This window comes from Mustela nigripes, chromosome 12 (assembly GCF_022355385.1).
Source record: "Mustela nigripes isolate SB6536 chromosome 12, MUSNIG.SB6536, whole genome shotgun sequence".
Classification (NCBI taxonomy): Eukaryota; Metazoa; Chordata; class Mammalia; order Carnivora; family Mustelidae; genus Mustela; species Mustela nigripes.
Window position 1 is genome coordinate 33,575,853 of NC_081568.1, and position 5,556 is coordinate 33,581,408.

General features: G+C 44.5%; 1 long non-coding RNA gene across 1 annotated transcript; it reads right to left on the reverse strand.

Moving 5' to 3' along the window:
- Positions 1-373: 373 nt before the first annotated feature.
- Positions 374-4,409, reverse strand: LOC132027759 (uncharacterized). Its single transcript, XR_009407189.1, has 4 exons — positions 4,252-4,409; positions 3,445-3,551; positions 899-979; positions 374-456 (listed from the first exon to the last, which is right to left on the reverse strand). It is a non-coding gene; the product is annotated as an uncharacterized LOC132027759 (long non-coding RNA).
- Positions 4,410-5,556: the final 1,147 nt, after the last annotated feature.

A 5,556-nucleotide genomic window follows, 5' to 3' on the forward strand; every position in this document is an offset into this window, starting at 1 on the left:
CCTTGCCATCTTGGTGACCACAAACGCATATTATATGCAATTTACTGTCCTGAGGAAAGGGAGTCCATTCTTTTCCCCTAAAGTCATACAATTTAGAGTCCCTATGAAAAGCAGAGAAGAGACGGATAAAGAAGGATCAAGAATCTTCAGAGGGTTCCGTGTTTGTGTTGGGAAAGGATGTTTCACTTGAGGCATTTGTGAGTTTGGCTCAATAGCCTGGGGGGCGGGGCCCATGACTGACTTTCTGGGAGATTTCCAGGGACTCCCGTCTTCCTGGGTTTCCTGGCGGCCCCCGGCTACAGGCCCCCAGGCCTGGAGCCAGGGAAGTGTGTATTTTGGTGAAAATAAACACAGCGTTCCTCAGAGCTGAAGACTTCACTCAAAATTTTATTTTCACTTGCTCTGAGAAAAGCTTGGAGGTTTCCTTTCTTGATCTTAGTCTCAGGGCTAGGTATTCTGGAAAATATGAGGAAAGAAAAGTTATGCCTAGCAGGTAAAGGCCTCTAGGGAGGAAAAATAGTATGTTTCTTTTCATCTTCTTTTTCCCTGAAGAAAGCTCCAGGAAGCAGGCTTGCAATCAATCTCTCCAGCATTCCTGAGCCCTTGGAGAATGCACACTAGTCATTTTATAGTTGCACAAGAAATGTCATTTCGTCCAATACTGAACACCACAGAACCTGGTTCTGCCTAAGATGTTAAAAGCAGGTGAACAACAAAACTGGCTGTATTCCTTTTTCCCTTCCTTCCTTCATTTGTTTAAATGAAACAATCAAGCAGCCACCCTTTGCAACATGATGGAGATCACAGCAGTGCGTACAGGGGAAATGTTTCATGAGCTCTGAGATCTAGGTCCCCAGGAGCAAAGGCCTTGACCTCAGTCTGAGCCATCTGACTATACCTGCCTCAGACGCAGTTCTCATGGTTTTTTGAAGAAATCGGTCTTTTTCAGGCCCAGGCATTCTTCCCATCCTGCAAACTCCTGCAAACAAATATGTCGAAGGTCACAACAATGTGGATATACTTAGCACTACTGAACTGTACACTTAAAAATGGTTGAGATGGTAAATTTTATATTATGTGGTTTTTTTTTTTCTTTACCATCATAACATGCTTAAGGTCACAGAGCTGGGAATTGAGAGCGGTGGTTCCAAAGTCCCTGCTCTTACTCCCTACCCTGTATGACAATTCAGCCTTCAAGCTTATTTGCTCACATCATCTTATTTTAATGCATGGCACACCTCACACCATCACTGGATTTTCTAGGTGCTTCTTTATTTCGGTATTTGTTTATTATCTGCCTCTAGCACTAAAATCCGGGATCATGGCCCTCTTATTTCCTTCCGCAGCCTCAGCTTCCAGGCAGGGTGGCTTAAACCTTGGGAATCTTTTTCCCGACAATTCTGAAGCGAAAAGTCCAAGAACAAGGTATTGGCAGAGTTCGCCACCCAGCCTGTGGTCCTTTGTGATGGAAGCCCTGGCAGACTCTACTGAAATCTTTGTAGTTACACAAACAGAATAAAAAGAATTTGCTTAAAACTTTAAAAAATCATCCTTTCATAGTAAATGTATTTTAACTCACCTACAAACAGTTTGGGGCAGGTATGTCCCCCACCACCACCCCACTGAAGGTTTGCCATCTCACAGCTCTTCGCTTGTACGAGAGACTTGTATTAGTACTTATTTTCGCTAACCAGAAGAAATCCAAAGAGGAGTTTTGCTTTTATGGAAAAAGGCAAACAGTGACAATAGCAGACAGCGTCCGTTTTGCAGTGAGTCTTGCAGAGGCGACACAGCCAGAGCGGCAAGTATGGTGCCACCGACGAGGTCCTTCCCTGACAGTTTCGCTCAGCAGCTCAGCATCACGCCTTCGGAACTTTGAACTGTATCTTCGGCATCTCTCTGTTTTACCTTAATGTTATGTATCTGTTAGTAAGATGTGTTATGAGGTATGAGAAAAATCTAGAAGAGGTTATTTGGGGGTCTGTGAACGCATGACCCCCAAATGTTTCCATATAAATTAATGGTACTTGCTTCCTCACCTTACAATATTTTGGCTATTGAAGGTTTTACAGAAATGTTCTACTTTCAGATAGTGGGGGAAGCCTCTATATAAGTTTTTACTTCAGGAGTAACTTTCCGTTAACAAAAGATGTGCTTTGGAGAGAAATTAGAAAATAGACATAAGCAAAATGAAGAACTAGAAATCACTCATTATCCTCAACCAACTTACAATGTAGCACTAACAATCTATCTTTGCAGCTCTATACAGTAATGGTCCACAATGTTCTAGTGGATTACCGACTTTTCCTACATATTATCAATGTGACTTTAGTCAAGTCTGACCAAGTCAGAACCTCCATGGGCTCACCTGTAAAATGGGAATAATGGGAAGGTCTTCCCCGGGGTTTTCGTCAGTTATATATAACAAAGTATATATACCTCCCTCACTAAGTGCCTGGTACACAGTAGGCAAACAAAAAAATACTCTGTATATTTTTACATAGCCAGCCTATATTTTACCAAAATGGGTTTATTCTGCACATGCTGTTTTTGCAATCTGGCTGTTCCCATGTTTGGTATAGCTTCCTTACTAGCTTTTTCTAAGTGCCCCACACATAAGAATGCTTTTTTCTGGTGTCATGGTGTTTTTGTTTAAACAGCCTTTCTTCAGGCCTCTCGGTAGAGAGTTCCATGCCATTCTACGACTACTGGCCTTTTAGCAGACTCCTGGTGTTTGGGAGAACTTCCAAAAGCACAGTCAGGGTTGAGAACGCATTCGACTTTGAGACGTCGCCAGGCACCATAGAGTAAACAGCCCTGTTCCTGCTGACTCTGCATTTTGCTGCCAGATGCCTTACTTAACTTGTGGGGAGAGGAAACAAAATGGGGTTGTGAAAGGAAATGCTCTGGAGCCCACAAAATGGCAGTAGTCAAGGGCATGTTTGCTCCTCTGGCACTTTTAGTGGTTCCAAGGGTCAGCTATGCCCCAAGCCCACATGTCTGAACCAGAGCTAGGCTGCCACAGGGTGGAGGAGACCTATAGGCGGAGACTCCAGTAGGACTGCCAAGGGTACCAGAAAACTATCCCCTCACTGCCCTTCTGCCGGCACTACCACCAAAAAGGAACCTCCTTCACCAGAAGTTCTGTCCACTGAGGTTTCCTAAAATGCAAAAACGCATCAGATTATTTAAACCTGAGTTCTTAGGATAAATAAGTTTTAAGTTCTTTCCCAAAGCGGTTCCTAATGGGGGAAGGGCAACAGCTAAAGAGAACACGTGGCATTTGAGGATAAGAAAGGCACCAATTCCACAGGGGAGGCTGGAAGTGAAGTCCTGTTTAGGTCCAACTGTGCAAGGACCAAGCTGTGCTGGGCTGGAGGGTGGCGTGATTGGTGCTCAAGGTCTCTTACAAATACCCTGCAGCTATCATGAGGAGAAGTCTACCTTCGTCCTGGACTTCAGGATCTCTCCCAAGGACAGGCAGACCAAGATGGTGTCCATAGAGACAACTGGTTTTATCCAAGAGACACTTTGTGGAGTTAGCTTGGGCTCTACAGAAAACAGAAGGCAGAGAGTGCCGTGGGTGCCCACCCATCAGCAGCAGTTCTTTCTTCCAGTAACTCCATCCCACCAAGTCAGCTCAACAAATATTTGCCAGGTGTCTACTGTGAACAGGACATTGCATCAGGGTTGATCTGCCAAATGAAGGCAGTGTCCTGTATTTCGGAGCTCTCTCATGCAGTAGCTACCAGCCAGCTTAAGAACTGGAGGCTGTGAGGAAGTCAGCAACAGGAAGCCGGGCTGAGGAAACCCCATTCTTGCCCCCATACCCAAATGCTCTGCCCATCCACCCCCCACACTGAAAGGAAAGGATCACCATGATACCGCAGGTGGTCCAGTAGGGATTTTCTGCCATCCAGCTTTTTTAAAGACAAAGAATCTCTCTAAGGATAAACAATTTAACATGGATCTTTAAATAACCCTAAGAAACAGATGTGACTGTTTATTTCGTAACAGAGAGATTTTGTGGAACAGTATGTTCAAGAATGTGGGCCAATGTCAAAATATTGCTGCAGCTGGTTACATACATTTTAATGCCCTTTTTTTCCTGATTTTTTTCCTACCACAGTTTGGAAGCATAGAAAATTGTCAACATAAACTTTATGCTATGAAAGTGGCCCCAGTAGAACCCCTAAAATGACACAATTCCCAGAGTATTCCTCACAAGTACAACTAAGCAATCTTACTCACCTTTTTTTTTTAGGATGCCTGAAGACATGAGTTCATTTCTTCATGTAAAAAATGTACATTGCCCTGGCCGAATGGATCATGATGCCTCCCACGATTAGTGTCTCCTTCCAAAGGAAACTGCCACCTAGAGCCTTGTGCTCCAGGCCATCAGTCCCAATTCTGGCTACACATTAGAATCACTGGAGAGCTTTTTTTTTTTTTAAAGATTTTATTTATTTATTTGACAGACAGAGATCACAAGTAGGCAGAGAGGCAGGCAGAGAGAAAGGAGGAAGCAGGCTCCCTGGCTCCCTGCTGAGCAGAGAGCCCAATGCGGGGCTCGATCCCAGGACCCTGGGATCATGACCTGAGCCGAAGGCAGAGGCTTTAACCCACTGAGCCACCCAGGTGTCCCACTGGAGAGCTTTGAAAACATGTCACTAAGCCTCCACTCCCACAGATTCCAATTCCAAGATTCTAATTCATTTTGGATGGGGTCTAATTATTAAAGCCATCACAGAAGATTCTATTTTGCAGACTGGATTGAAAACCGCTGTTCTAGACCATTCCACAGCCTGGAGTGGCCAGGCTAACTTTGATCCCACACTTCCTCCCCCATACACAATCATTTGGACCAATGTATAACACTTGGCCCAAGGACAGCCAATACCTAAGTTGGCCTGGGTCCTTTGAGGTGGCCTGGGTTGGGAGTTCTAAGACCATGCCCAAAGGTAGAGATTTGCTAGGAGAACTCATGGGATCCAGCACATAGGGGCACTCATGGCTAAGATGGCTGAGATTTATTACAATGACAGTAAGCATCAGCATCAGATCACAATGGAAAAAAACACAGGCTTCCTATGCTCTCTTCTTCTGTGAGAGGACACACATGCTACTCTCTCCAGCACTGAAAAATGCAGTAACATGTGTATGGTGTTTCTGCCCAGAAGAGCTCACTAGAGACCCAGCATTCGACTTTTTTATTGGGGGATGGTCACATCTGCACTCCAAATTCCACATTTGGAACCACATTCCAAACTCCAGACTCCAAGAAGGAAAGCAGGTATTCAGCAGAAGTCACATTGTTTATGCAAACAGTCTAGGCACAGAGAACTACTCTTATCAGTTAGGAGAATATGGAAACACCCAGACACCTGTTAGCCGGAGACAGTCTCAGGCCTGCCCTATTAACTCCTTTCTGCACACAGACCAAAACAGAAGTGATAATGATTAGCTGGACTGATAAACTCTGCCTCAGGAATATGACTTGTGAAACAAGAATACCCTCAGACTGGTAAGTTTGAGGGGAGAAATAACCAGACACAA